The sequence below is a fragment of the Xenopus tropicalis genome, chromosome 5 (assembly GCF_000004195.4).
Source record: "Xenopus tropicalis strain Nigerian chromosome 5, UCB_Xtro_10.0, whole genome shotgun sequence".
In the NCBI taxonomy this organism is placed as follows: domain Eukaryota; kingdom Metazoa; phylum Chordata; class Amphibia; order Anura; family Pipidae; genus Xenopus; species Xenopus tropicalis.
The window spans coordinates 4,111,027-4,125,948 of NC_030681.2; the positions used below are offsets into that span (position 1 = coordinate 4,111,027).

Consider the following 14,922-nt stretch of genomic DNA (forward strand, 5'->3'; position numbering starts at 1 on the left):
CCTGTGTGGCGCCCCCCAGTGTTGTGCCCTAGGCAGCTGTCTTTTCTACCTACCCCTAGTTCCGGCCCTGCCATAGACAGTCACTATTTATTGGGTTTCTTATTTCAACCACTGCCTGGTTGTTAGGGTAATTTGGACTCTAGCAACCAGATCGCTGCTGAAACTCCAAACTGGAGAGCTGCTGAAAAAAAGACTAAATAACTGAAAGCCCACAAATAATACAAAATACAAACCAATTGCAAATTGTCTCAGAATATCAAGCTCTACATCATACTAATACTTAATTTTAAGATGAACAACCCCTTTAATGTTTAAATGATATGGAGATTAAAATTACGGAAAGATATCTGGATAACCCCAGATCTGGATAACAGGTCCCATATCTAAATCACCTTTATAAATATGCCCCCTAGTTCCCATATACACACAGCGCTGGCTCCCTCCCGCTCCTATCACGGCCCATTCTCCCAGCGAGTGGAACCCGCAGTACAGAACGCCGGCCCATTCCCGACATGAGGTTTTGGCATGGCACCAAGTGCCGTCTTGTGATTGGACATCCTTCCCGTGCGGTTTATCAGACACTTAATAAAGCAAAACATCCTCGGGGCCCTCCTGCTATTCTCGTTATGGCCAGGCCTGTCGCTGCTAATTAACTGAGGAACAGAGATGGGAAATTAAATGTATTTCCGACACGGCCGGGAGTGGAGCCGGGGCCAAGAGCGGAATAGCGAGGGGAATATGTGCCCATTGTCTCTGTGTGAGTGTGGCGGGGCCCTGTTATATCTCTCTGGGGGGGGGGGGAGGAACTCCAGGTGATTCATGAGGTGGGGGTGTCAGACTGGAGAGCTGGGGGGGTCCCAGGGAGGTTTACTGGGACTACATTCGGCAGGTTATTTAAAATTTGAACACATTTCTGGGGGGTTATGGGGTCCTGTTTTATGTGTTATTACAGTTCTGCTGAAAAAGGTGAAGTTGCCCTTTAAGCTGTGAGTCTCAGTTCCCCCAAGAGACCTGTTTAGCTTATTAGTTACAGTTGTATCTCAGTGCAGGGGAAGGGGGTTACCTTTCTGGGCTCTCTGCCAAAAGCTACTTATTTAATTAAATGTGAGAAACACTGTATCTAAGTGCAGGTGGCGCTTGTTAACTTTCTGGGCTCTCTGCCAAAAGCTACTTTTTAATTAAATATGAGAAACAATGTATCTAAGTGCAGGTATAGCTTCATAACTTTCTGGGCTCTCTGCCAAAAGCCTACTTATTTAATTAAATGTGAGAAACAATGTACCTAAGTGCAGGTGACACTCATTAAGATTTCTGGGCTCTCTGCCAAAAGCTACTTATTTAATTAAATATGAGAAACAATGTATCTAAATGCAGGTATAGCTTGACTATAGATCACAGGCTTTTTAGTAAGAATTGGGGACTGCGCTGTCAGCTGTCACATTGGCACCCCAAGTCAATTTGTGTTGACTTGTCCTTTAATTGTTTCTTGCACTTAACAGGGCAAAGACTGAAACTGAAAACAGTTTAGCTTTCCAACTTTCAGTGGGAGAAGGTGGTTAATCAAATTACCAGACCACAGATAATCCCTCTGTTGTAAGGTATCTGAAAGCCTGACCCAGACTGCAGCTGGGAAAGGGGAGGTGTTTGTTTATACAGTGCTCATTATCTCTATTTAAAGTGGTGGTTAACGTTTCGTATGTTATAGAATAGCCAGTTCTAAGCAATTTGTCTTCATTATTTACTTCTTATAGTTTTTGAATTATTTTACTGCTCCTTTCAACTCTTTGAAACTTCCAAATGGGGGTCACTGACCCCGGCAGCCAAACCCTATTGCTCTGTGAGGCTCCAGTTTTATTGTTACTGTTTCTTTTTATTCCTTATCTTTCTATTCAGCCCCTCCCCTACTCATATATCAGTCTCTCATTTGCTCCCTGGTTGCTAAGGTAATTTGGACCCTAGCAACCAGATAGAGGTAGGTGGATATTTGCTTTCCACAGGAGCTTTATTTCCTCTATTTCCTCAGTTGATCCTTTTCTAAGAAATGATTTTCCACCCCATCAGATTCTATCCATGGAGTTTCATTGTTCGGGCGGCGGTGATTGGGGTTGATGGGATGTCTAAGAGATCAGCTGACAGTCGTTAGGAGAGGAGTGAGTTGCACAGATAAGACAGGCCTCTTTCCGCCACATTAAACCCTGACATCACGCCACATTCATAAATATTATCCCTGCTGGAATGCTCATAAACACGGAGCGAAATATGCGCCTGGATAGGCGCCCCGGGATGTATTCCCTCTCTGCTCCCAAATATTCCGAGAGTTATGGAAGAGGTCGGGGGCAACGGGCCCTTGGAAACGATGCCGGGTCACGGCGGGATCTGCCCCTTCTGGGGAGTTTGATGGAACGCAGCTCTGGGAGGCGAAGGCCCAATGTTCTAGCAGCCGGGGTTCCGATGTCTTCTGGGAAACTGCTCCGGGTCACATAGAACTGCAAATGCTTGGAAAGATGAGGCAAAATAAGGGGGAAAACATTTCTTGTTTTTATAAAAAAGTGCAGATTTGAGATATCAGGCTCACAAAAATGTATTATTGGGACACAGACACAGTAGAGTGATTAATTGTGCAATGTAGAGCTGGACTTTACATGGAAACATAGGAGAAAGCCACCTTGTCCTACTGCTACCATCTTGTCCTTCTGTCTTCATCTTACCCTACTGTCTCCATCTTGTCCTTCTGTCTTCATCTTGTCCTACTGTCTCCATCTTGTCCTTCTGTCTTCATCTTACCCTACTGTCTCCATCTTGTCCTTCTGTCTTCATCTTGCCCTACTGTCTCCATCTTGTCCTTCTGTCTTCATCTTACCCTACTGTCTCCATCTTGCCCTACTGTCTCCATCTTGTCCTACTGTCTCCATCTTGCCCTACTGTCTCCATCTTGCCCTACTATCTCCATCTTGTCCTACTGTCTCCATCTTGCCCTACACTCTCCATCTTGCCCTACTGTCTCCATCTTGCCCTACTATCTCCATCTTTTCCTACTGTCTCCATCTTGCCCTACTGTCTCCATCTTGTCCTACTATCTCCATCTTCTCCTGCTGTCTCCATCTTGCCCTACTGTCTCCATCTTGTCCTACTGTCTCCATCTTGCCCTACACTCTCCATCTTGCCCTACTGTCTCCATCTTGCCCTACTATCTCCATCTTGTCCTACTGTCTCCATCTTGCCCTACACTCTCCATCTTGCCCTACTGTCTCCATCTTGCCCTACTATCTCCATCTTTTCCTACTGTCTCCATCTTGCCCTACTGTCTCCATCTTGTCCTACTATCTCCATCTTCTCCTGCTGTCTCCATCTTGCCCTACTGTCTCCATCTTGTCCTACTGTCTCCATCTTGCCCTACACTCTCCATCTTGCCCCACTGTTACAATTTTGTTCTGCCATGTCTGTCTAGCCCTACAGTCTCCATCTTCCCTTGGTTCATCTTTTATCTACATCTTTTCTTTTATCCCTGCTTCCATCTTGCCCTACTATCTCCATCATGGTTTACTGTTCCCATCTTGTATTACTGTCTTATTTATTTCCTACTTTTACTCTCAAATTTCAGCCTTCTTTGCCCAGTTATGGCATTGCCCCATCTCTTTGTATCACAACTCCACCCACAACATCACATTTCCACCCCTCTCTGTCTCACTCATTGGCTATTAAGGACCTGAAGAAAAGGCATCAACCCTACCTTGGACCCCATTTGGCCCAGACATAGTAATCTAAAGCAACCAATTAGATGCCTGCTTTTAAACTAAACAAGTGATGGGTACATGCTAATTGTTGATTGGCTACTAGAGCTGTTGCAGATTTTATTAAATAAAACCGTTTTATGCAGTGAATTCTTACACTTTTAATTGGACATTGCTGTCATAAACAATATAATTTGCCAGTTGTACTTATATCTACATCCCCATATGGTCTCCTATGCCCCCTCTATCCCACCCTAAGAGTCCTGAACGTTCCCCATCTTACATATTCACTGATGTTCTTCAGAGGCCAATGGATTGTTCCCCCTGTGCTACAGATTAAGATATAGAAACTTCTGGCCAAGTCTTCACACGCAGGATCCTCCGCTGCCCGACTGCAGATGGATTCTGTAACCAGTTAACCCAGAGACCCCAAAACATCTTTCCCCAGATGGGATCTGAAAGAGTCTAATCCCCCACATCCATCAAACAGACAAAACTATCTGGTCGCTATTTCTCTTTCCTCGTTCTGCTGTAGGAACAGAAAGCAAAGCCGCCCAAGAACATAAGGTCCCCCAATATGGGGAGTCCAAATAACATAGTGTCCCACTGAGTAACAAATACTTTATATTCATGTCACACAACCCCCAGAATTAACCAGAATGGCACTGAGGACATCGTTTCTACCCACAATTCCTTGCACTGGATTTATGTTGCTGGTCTGTAACAGAAATACAATTGTTTTGGATTAAAATGGACATATTGTAAGTATTGCCCAGCAGATTAAAACAAGAGGGTCTGTTATACTGCGGAGATGCTTTGTAATTGCAAAGAAAACCAACTGAAATAGGTTTATAGATTATTAGTTGCAGTACCGCGTCTCACCACTTTTTACCAAAGCCCAGTATTTTTTATAGAGCTGCAATAGAACAGCGCCCCAGTCCAATGTTCAGGAGGCATTCATGTTGGATCAAACCAATCACAGCAACATTTAATGCAGAACTTTATCATAGGAATTACCAGAATATTATATTCGGTGCCCTGACAAGGCCCACATGGAACGCAGTTGCTGATCCCCTTTATGTTTATGAAATATAGCCTGGAAATTTGGACAGGATCCATGTAAAGAATGAGGGTCACGTAAGGCGGACATAAAAATGCAACTAAAAACCTAATCAAGATAAATGATCCTCCGGGGAACTGGAATCTGGACACACTGAGCACTTTCGGGCCCATGCCAACAAAAAGATCTTTAAGAGCAAATAAAGTCATTTCCAACATAGAATCCCCGGGGGCTGCTTAGAGGTTTGTTCAAAAGTGCAAATAATTTGCGAGAAAGGCTGGTGCTTAAACATAAATTACTGGGAGACAGGATACTAAGCACAAAGTATCCAGAACTCACTGATTGGGATTCTTTCTGCTGTGTTTTGCTCATTAGTGTGGGGGCTGAATATGGTGCAGAGATAGGTACCAGGGATAATATCAGTGCAAAGCTACGTAGGTGTGGAGACAAAGTATTGTGGAGCTGAGTATGGCTCAGAACCAAGAGTGAGAGCTGAGTAGGGCTCAGAACCAAGAGTGAGAGCTGAGTATGGTGCAGAACCAAGAGTGAGAGCTGAGTATGGTGCAGAACCAAGAGTGAGAGCTGAGTATGGTGCAGAACCAAGAGTGAGAGCTGAGTAGGGCACAGAACTAAGAGTGAGAGCTGAGTATGGTGCAGAACCAAGAGTGAGAGCTGAGTATGGTACAGAACCAAGAGTGAGAGCTGAGTATGGTGCAGAACCAAGAGTGAGAGCTGAGTATGGTGCAGAACCAAGAGTGAGAGCTGAGTATGGTGCAGAACCAAGAGTGAGAGCTGAGTATGGTGCAGAACCAAGAGTGAGAGCTGAGTATGGTGCAGAACCAAGAGTGAGAGCTGAGTATGGTGCAGAACGAAGAGTGAGAGCTGCGTAGGGCACAGAACTAAGAGTGAGAGCTGAGTATGGCCTCAGAACCAAGAGTGAGATTCTGAGTATGGTGGCAGAACCAAGAGTGAGAGCTGAGTAGGGCACAAAACTAAGAGTGAGAGCTGAGTATGGTACAGAACCAAGAGTGAGAGCTGAGTATGGTACAGAACTAAGAGTGAGAGCTGAGTATGGCACAGAACTAAGAGTGAGAGCTGAGTATGGCACAGAACTAAGAGTGAGAGCTGAGTAGGGTACAGAACCAAGAGTGAGAGCTGAGTATGGTACAGAACTAAGAGTGAGAGCTGAGTAGGGCACAGAACTAAGAGTGAGAGCTGAGTATGGTGCAGAACCAAGAGTGAGAGCTGAGTAGGGCTCAGAACCAAGAGTGAGAGCTGAGTATGGTGCAGAACCAAGAGTGAGAGCTGAGTATGGTGCAGAACCAAGAGTGAGAGCTGAGTAGGGCTCAGAACCAAGAGTGAGAGCTGAGTATGGTGCAGAACTAAGAGTGAGAGCTGAGTATGGTGCAGAACCAAGAGTGAGAGCTGAGTAGGGCACAGAACTAAGAGTGAGAGCTGAGTATGGCACAGAACTAAGAGTGAGAGCTGAGTATGGTGCAGAACCAAGAGTGAGAGCTGAGTATGGCACAGAACAAGAGTGAGAGCTGAGTAGGGCACAGAACTAAGAGTGAGAGCTGAGTATGGCTCAGAACCAAGAGTGAGATCTGAGTATGGTGCAGAACCAAGAGTGAGAGCTGAGTATGGCACAGAACTAAGAGTGAGAGCTGAGTATGGTACAGAACCAAGAGTGAGAGCTGAGTATGGTACAGAACCAAGAGTGAGAGCTGAGTATGGTGCAGAACCAAGAGTGAGAGCTGAGTATGGCGCAGAACTAAGAGTGAGAGCTGAGTATGGCACAGAACCAAGAGTGAGAGCTGAGTAGGGCACAGAACTAAGAGTGAGAGCTGAGTATGGTACAGAACCAAGAGTGAGAGCTGAGTATGGTACAGAACCAAGAGTGAGATCTGAGTATGGTGCAGAACCAAGAGTGAGAGCTGAGTAGGGCACAGAACTAAGAGTAAGAGCTGAGTATGGCACAGAACTAAGAGTGAGGGCTGAGTATGGCTCAGAACCAAGAGTGAGATCTGAGTATGGTGCAGAACCAAGAGTGAGAGCTGAGTAGGGCACAGAACTAAGAGTGAGAGCTGAGTATGGTACAGAACCAAGAGTGAGAGCTGAGTATGGCACAGAACTAAGAGTGAGAGCTGAGTATGGTACAGAACTAAGAGTGAGAGCTGAGTATGGCACAGAACTAAGAGTGAGAGCTGAGTATGGTACAGAACCAAGAGTGAGAGCTGAGTATGGCACAGAACTAAGAGTGAGAGCTGAGTATGGTACAGAACTAAGAGTGAGAGCTGAGTATGGTACAGAACTAAGAGTGAGAGCTGAGTAGGGCACAGAACTAAGAGTGAGAGCTGAGTATGGTGCAGAACCAAGAGTGAGAGCTGAGTAGGGCTCAGAACCAAGAGTGAGATCTGAGTATGGTGCAGAACCAAGAGTGAGAGCTGAGTATGGCACAGAACTAAGAGTGAGATCTGAGTATGGTGCAGAACCAAGAGTGAGAGCTGAGTATGGCACAGAACTAAGAGTGAGATCTGAGTATGGTGCAGAACCAAGAGTGAGAGCTGAGTATGGTGCAGAACCAAGAGTGAGAGCTGAGTAGGGCACAGAACTAAGAGTGAGAGCTGAGTATGGTACAGAACTAAGAGTGAGAGCTGAGTATGGCACAGAACTAAGAGTGAGAGCTGAGTATGGTACAGAACTAAGAGTGAGAGCTGAGTATGGCACAGAACTAAGAGTGAGAGCTGAGTATGGTACAGAACCAAGAGTGAGAGCTGAGTATGGTGCAGAACCAAGAGTGAGAGCTGAGTATGGTGCAGAACCAAGAGTGAGAGCTGAGTATGGCGCAGAACTAAGAGTGAGAGCTGAGTATGGTACAGAACTAAGAGTGAGAGCTGAGTATGGCACAGAACTAAGAGTGAGAGCTGAGTATGGTACAGAACCAAGAGTGAGAGCTGAGTATGGTACAGAACCAAGAGTGAGAGCTGAGTATGGCACAGAACTAAGAGTGAGAGCTGAGTAAGGCACAGAACTAAGAGTGAGAGCTGAGTATGGTACAGAACTAAGAGTGAGAGCTGAGTAGGGTACAGAACCAAGAGTGAGAGCTGAGTAGGGTACAGAACCAAGAGTGAGAGCTGAGTATGGTACAGAACTAAGAGTGAGAGCTGAGTAGGGTACAGAACTAAGAGTGAGAGCTGAGTAGGGTACAGAACCAAGAGTGAGAGCTGAGTATGGCACAGAACTAAGAGTGAGAGCTGAGTATGGTGCAGAACAAAGAGTGAGAGCTGAGTATGGTACAGAACTAAGAGTGAGAGCTGAGTAGGGCACAGAACTAAGAGTGAGAGCTGAGTATGGTACAGAACTAAGAGTGAGAGCTGAGTAGGGTACAGAACCAAGAGTGAGAGCTGAGTAGGGTACAGAACCAAGAGTGAGAGCTGAGTATGGTACAGAACTAAGAGTGAGAGCTGAGTAGGGTACAGAACTAAGAGTGAGAGCTGAGTATGGTACAGAACCAAGAGTGAGAGCTGAGTATGGTACAGAACCAAGAGTGAGAGCTGAGTAGGGTACAGAACTAAGAGTGAGAGCTGAGTATGGTACAGAACCAAGAGTGAGAGCTGAGTAGGGTACAGAACCAAGAGTGAGAGCTGAGTATGGTACAGAACCAAGAGTGAGAGCTGAGTAGGGTACAGAACCAAGAGTGAGAGCTGAGTAGGGTACAGAACCAAGAGTGAGAGCTGAGTATGGTGCAGAACCAAGAGTGAGAGCTGAGTATGGTGCAGAACGAAGAGTGAGAGCTGCGTAGGGCACAGAACTAAGAGTGAGAGCTGAGTATGGCTCAGAACCAAGAGTGAGATCTGAGTATGGTACAGAACCAAGAGTGAGAGCTGAGTAGGGCACAAAACTAAGAGTGAGAGCTGAGTATGGTACAGAACCAAGAGTGAGAGCTGAGTATGGTACAGAACTAAGAGTGAGAGCTGAGTAGGGCACAGAACTAAGAGTGAGAGCTGAGTATGGTGCAGAACCAAGAGTGAGAGCTGAGTAGGGCTCAGAACCAAGAGTGAGAGCTGAGTATGGTGCAGAACCAAGAGTGAGAGCTGAGTATGGTGCAGAACCAAGAGTGAGAGCTGAGTAGGGCTCAGAACCAAGAGTGAGAGCTGAGTATGGTGCAGAACTAAGAGTGAGAGCTGAGTATGGTGCAGAACCAAGAGTGAGAGCTGAGTAGGGCACAGAACTAAGAGTGAGAGCTGAGTATGGCACAGAACTAAGAGTGAGAGCTGAGTATGGTGCAGAACCAAGAGTGAGAGCTGAGTATGGCACAGAACCAAGAGTGAGAGCTGAGTAGGGCACAGAACTAAGAGTGAGAGCTGAGTATGGCTCAGAACCAAGAGTGAGATCTGAGTATGGTGCAGAACCAAGAGTGAGAGCTGAGTATGGCACAGAACTAAGAGTGAGAGCTGAGTATGGTACAGAACCAAGAGTGAGAGCTGAGTATGGTACAGAACCAAGAGTGAGAGCTGAGTATGGTGCAGAACCAAGAGTGAGAGCTGAGTATGGTGCAGAACTAAGAGTGAGAGCTGAGTATGGCACAGAACCAAGAGTGAGAGCTGAGTAGGGCACAGAACTAAGAGTGAGAGCTGAGTATGGTACAGAACCAAGAGTGAGAGCTGAGTATGGTACAGAACCAAGAGTGAGATCTGAGTATGGTGCAGAACCAAGAGTGAGAGCTGAGTAGGGCACAGAACTAAGAGTAAGAGCTGAGTATGGCACAGAACTAAGAGTGAGGGCTGAGTATGGCTCAGAACCAAGAGTGAGATCTGAGTATGGTGCAGAACCAAGAGTGAGAGCTGAGTATGGCACAGAACTAAGAGTGAGAGCTGAGTATGGTACAGAACCAAGAGTGAGAGCTGAGTATGGCACAGAACTAAGAGTGAGAGCTGAGTATGGTACAGAACTAAGAGTGAGAGCTGAGTATGGCACAGAACTAAGAGTGAGAGCTGAGTATGGTACAGAACCAAGAGTGAGAGCTGAGTATGGCACAGAACTAAGAGTGAGAGTGAGTATGGTACAGAACTAAGAGTGGAGAGCTGAGTATGGTACAGAACTAAGAGTGAGAGCTGAGTAGGGCACAGAACTAAGAGTGAGAGCTGAGTATGGTGCAGAACCAAGAGTGAGAGCTGAGTAGGGCTCAGAACCAAGAGTGAGATCTGAGTATGGTGCAGAACCAAGAGTGAGAGCTGAGTATCGGCACAGAACTAAGAGTGAGATCTGAGTATGGTGCAGAACTAAGAGTGAGAGCTGAGTATGGCACAGAAACTAAGAGTGAGATCTGAGTATGGTGGCAGAACCAAGAGTGAGAGCTGAGTATGGTGCAGAACCAAGAGTGAGAGCTGAGTAGGGCACAGAACTAAGAGTGAGAGCTGAGTATGGTACAGAACTAAGAGTGAGAGCTGAGTATGGCACAGAACTAAGAGTGAGAGCTGAGTATGGTACAGAACTAAGGGGCTGAGTAGGCACAGAACTAAGAGTGAGAAGCTGAGTATGGTACAGAACCAAGAGTGAGAGCTGAGTATGGTGCAGAACCAAGAGTGAGAGCTGAGTATGGTGCAGAACAAGAGTGAGAGCTGAGTATGGCACAGAACTAAGAGTGAGAGCTGAGTATGGTACAGAACTAAGAGTGAGAGCTGAGTATGGCACAGAACTAAGAGTGAGAGCTGAGTATGGTACAGAACCAAGAGTGAGAGCTGAGTATGGTACAGAACCAAGAGTGAGAGCTGAGTATGGCACAGAACTAAGAGTGAGAGCTGAGTAGGGCACAGAACTAAGAGTGAGAGCTGAGTATGGTACAGAACTAAGAGTGAGAGCTGAGTAGGGTACAGAACCAAGAGTGAGAGCTGAGTAGGGTACAGAACCAAGAGTGAGAGCTGAGTATGGTACAGAACTAAGAGTGAGAGCTGAGTAGGGTACAGAACTAAGAGTGAGAGCTGAGTAGGGTACAGAACCAAGAGTGAGAGCTGAGTATGGCACAGAACTAAGAGTGAGAGCTGAGTATGGTGCAGAACCAAGAGTGAGAGCTGAGTATGGTACAGAACTAAGAGTGAGAGCTGAGTAGGGCACAGAACTAAGAGTGAGAGCTGAGTATGGTACAGAACTAAGAGTGAGAGCTGAGTAGGGTACAGAACCAAGAGTGAGAGCTGAGTAGGGTACAGAACCAAGAGTGAGAGCTGAGTATGGTACAGAACTAAGAGTGAGAGCTGAGTAGGGTACAGAACTAAGAGTGAGAGCTGAGTATGGTACAGAACCAAGAGTGAGAGCTGAGTATGGTACAGAACCAAGAGTGAGAGCTGAGTAGGGTACAGAACTAAGAGTGAGAGCTGAGTATGGTACAGAACCAAGAGTGAGAGCTGAGTAGGGTACAGAACCAAGAGTGAGAGCTGAGTAGGGTACAGAACCAAGAGTGAGAGCTGAGTATGGTACAGAACTAAGAGTGAGAGCTGAGTAGGGTACAGAACTAAGAGTGAGAGCTGAGTAGGGTACTTATGGCCTAAGTATAGTGTAGAGTAAGGCTGAGGGCTGAGTTTAGTGCAGAGCTATATGTGAGGACTTAATATGGCTCAGAACTAGGTGTAAGGGCTGAGTAGCTAGAGAGCTAAATAAAGTTCAAAGCTAAATTTGAGGGCTGGGTTTGATGTAGAGTTAAGAATTAGGAACGAGTTTGGTGCAAAGCAAGGTGTGAGAACTAAGTATGGTGTAAAACTAGGTATAAGTACTCAGTGCGGAATAAAGCCAAACACGAGGGCTGAGTATAATGTAGTGGTAGTTGTGAGGGCTTCGAGTTCTGTAGAGCTAGAAGTGAGGGTTTTGTATGGTGTAGCTTGATGTTTGAGAGGTTATTATAGTATAATATATGAGAATATGATGCAGAGCTATGAGTGAGGTCTGAGTATGATGCAGAGCTATGAGTGAGGTCTGAGTATGATGCAGAGCTATGAGTGAGGTCTGAGTATGATGCAGAGCTATGAGTGAGGTCTGAGTATGATGCAGAGCTATGAGTGAGGTCTGAGTATGATGCAGAGCTATGAGTGGGGTCTGAGTATGATGCAGAGCTATGAGTGAGGTCTGAGTATGATGCAGAGCTATGAGTGAGGTCTGAGTATGATGCAGAGCTATGAGTGAGGTCTGAGTATGATGCAGAGCTATGAGTGAGGTCTGAGTATGATGCAGAGCTATGAGTGAGGTCTGAGTATGATGCAGAGCTATGAGTGAGGTCTGAGTATGATGCCAGAGCTATGAGTGCAGGTCTGAGTATTGATGCAGGAGCTATTGAGTGAGGTCTGAGTATGATGCAGAGCTATGGGGGAGTATGATGCAGGCTAGGGGTCTGAGTATGATGCAGAGCTATGAGTGAGGGATGAGTATGATGCAGAGCTATGAGTGAGGTCTGAGTATGATGCAGAGCTATGAGTGAGGTCTGAGTATGATGCAGAGCTATGAGTGAGGTCTGAGTATGATGCAGAGCTATGAGTGAGGTCTGAGTATGATGCAGAGCTATGAGTGAGGTCTGAGTATGATGCAGAGCTATGAGTGAGGTCTGAGTATGATGCAGAGCTATGAGTGAGGTCTGAGTATGATGCAGAGCTAGGTTTGAGGAATGTATGGGGTGCAGAGCTAGAAGTGAGGGATGAGTGCAGTGCAGATGTAGCTACTAGGTTTTAGTTTAGCAGAGTGAGGAGTAAGGTTTAAGTGTAACACAGAGACAGGAATGAGGGTTCACTGTGAACATATCTTCACCCACATGTTATTCAACACGTGTCACTGGAAATGGAATGTTTCAGGTACTTGAACTGGGAGCTTATTGATATAACCTCTGTCATATGAACTGGAAGGTCAATAAAACACTTCTGCTATTGGGACTGTAAGGCCAACAAGATGTCTTTAGCTGTTTTGGACTAGAAGGTCATCAGCATGTCAAGATGTCTTCAGCCTTCAGAGACAGAATGTCAACAGTATGTCTTTAATTATCAGGACTGGAAGGTCATGGAACATCTACAGTCAGTTTTAACTGGAAAGTAATCATCAAACCTCCATCGATTATAAGTAGAAGGCCAACAAGATGTCTTTAGCCATTGGGAATAGAAGCTCTTAGGGACTGGAAGGTCAACAAGATGTCTTTAGCAGTTTTGGACTAGAAGGTCATCAGCATGTCAAGATGTCTTCAGCCTTCAGAGTCAGAAGGTCATCAATGTGTCTTTAATTATCAGGACTGGAAGGTCATGGAACATCTACAGTCATTTTTAACTGGAAGGAAATCATCAAACTTCCATCGATTATAAGTAGAAGGTCAACAATATCCATTCAGTCATCCAGACTGTCATCAATGTACCAACTAGCTAGGGTAATGCTTGTATATGGCAACATTACCTGTATATGTAGGCTGTGTGCCTTACGGGCTCTTTCCTTCCGGATTAAAACCACATTGGGGGAATATTGCAGTCAGGGATAACTGAAATGAATGATACTGTTACACATTTACAGCACTGCTGCCTGGCGATGTCTTTGTATAGTGTCACCGTGTATCCCCACTATCTGCACGCAGGCTGAATGGGAGTTTCACCATATGGACATTCTTGTGGCTGGATGTAGGACGGGCCATAAAACTCTGCGGTGCCTCTGTATAAACCTTTTTTTCTGTTTTTTTGCGCAATGTGGGATTTTACTGTTATTTATAATGACAAATCCACAGGCAGGGCCGGAGGCGTGAGAGAGAACACGGATGGTGGGTAGAGAGGAAGAGACACTCTATAGTGCGGGGCGACCCTGGGGTGTTCAGTGATAATGATGTAACCAAACAAGTAGGGAACGTGCCAAAGTCGCCAGAACGGCAGGCGGAATTCTACTGCCTTAATCCTGGGCCCTGTTGGAGCCAAAACAACATATGGAATAAGCATCCGTGTACTTGTGCTGATATCCTGACACCTACTAATAGACTGGAAACCCCAGGAGGCTCCCTGCTGGGCTGTAACTGGTTATATAGAGATTCCAGTCGTGTGGCTCATTAGCTGTGGAGTAACTCCGGCTATAACTGGAAAGGATGCAGGGACGTGTAGTTCAGCAGTAGGTGCTAGGAAACTGCTTGTTGTAAAAAGGCATTGATGTGAAGTTTGCAGCATAAAGCGAGAGCAGCAATCCCCTCTCTGCTATTGAGTACGGCTCCCTCCGAAGTGTTGCTGAGGGGCAGGTGGGGCAGAGAGGTTTTTGGGGAAGTCAACAGTAGTAGTAACTGGCGACAAAGTATCGGTTGTAGGTTATCAGATAACAGGTATAGGAGGGAAAAATGGAGACAGTAGGGCAAGGTGGAGACAGTAGGGCAAGGTGGAGACAGTAGGGCAAGGTGGGGACCGTAGGGCAAGATGGGGACCGTAGGGCAAGATGGAGACAGTAGGGCAAGATGAGGGCAGTGGAGAAAGCTGGAACAGTAGGCTAGCATGGAAACAGTAGGTTAAAGTGGAGACAGAATGGCAACAGTAGGGCAACGTGGGGACAGAATGGAGACAGTAGGGCAACGTGGGGACAGAATGGAGACAGTAGGGCAACGTGGGGACAGAATGGAGACAGTAGGGCAAGGTGGGGACAGAATGGAGACAGTAGGGCAACGTGGGGACAGAATGGAGACAGTAGGGCAAGGTGGGGACAGAATGGAGACAGTAGGGCAACGTGGGGACAGAATGGAGACAGTAGGGCAAGGTGGGGACAGAATGGAGACAGTAGGTTAAGGTGGGGACAGAATGGCGACAGTAGGGCAACGTGGGGACAGAATGGAGACAGTAGGGCAACGTGGGGACAGAATGGAGACAGTAGGGCAAGGTGGGGACAGAATGGAGACAGTAGAGCAAGGTGGGGACAGAATGGAGACAGTAGGGCAAGGTGGGGACAGAATGGAGACAGTAGGGCAAGGTGGGGACAGAATGGAGACAGTAGGTTAAGGTGGGGACAGAATGGAGACAGTAGGGCAAGGTGGGGACAGAATTGACACAGTAGGTTAAGGTGGGGACAGAATGGACACAGTAGGTTAAGGTGGGGACAAAATGGAGACAGTAGGTTAAGGTGGGGACAGAATGGCGACAGTAGGGCAAG

The 14,922-nt window shown here is 46.4% G+C and overlaps 1 protein-coding gene across 2 annotated transcripts in view; it reads left to right on the forward strand.

Moving 5' to 3' along the window:
- daam2 (dishevelled associated activator of morphogenesis 2) overlaps window positions 1-14,922 on the forward strand; it is a 186,699-nt gene that overhangs the window by 73,370 nt on the left and 98,407 nt on the right. The window lies entirely within an intron of this gene.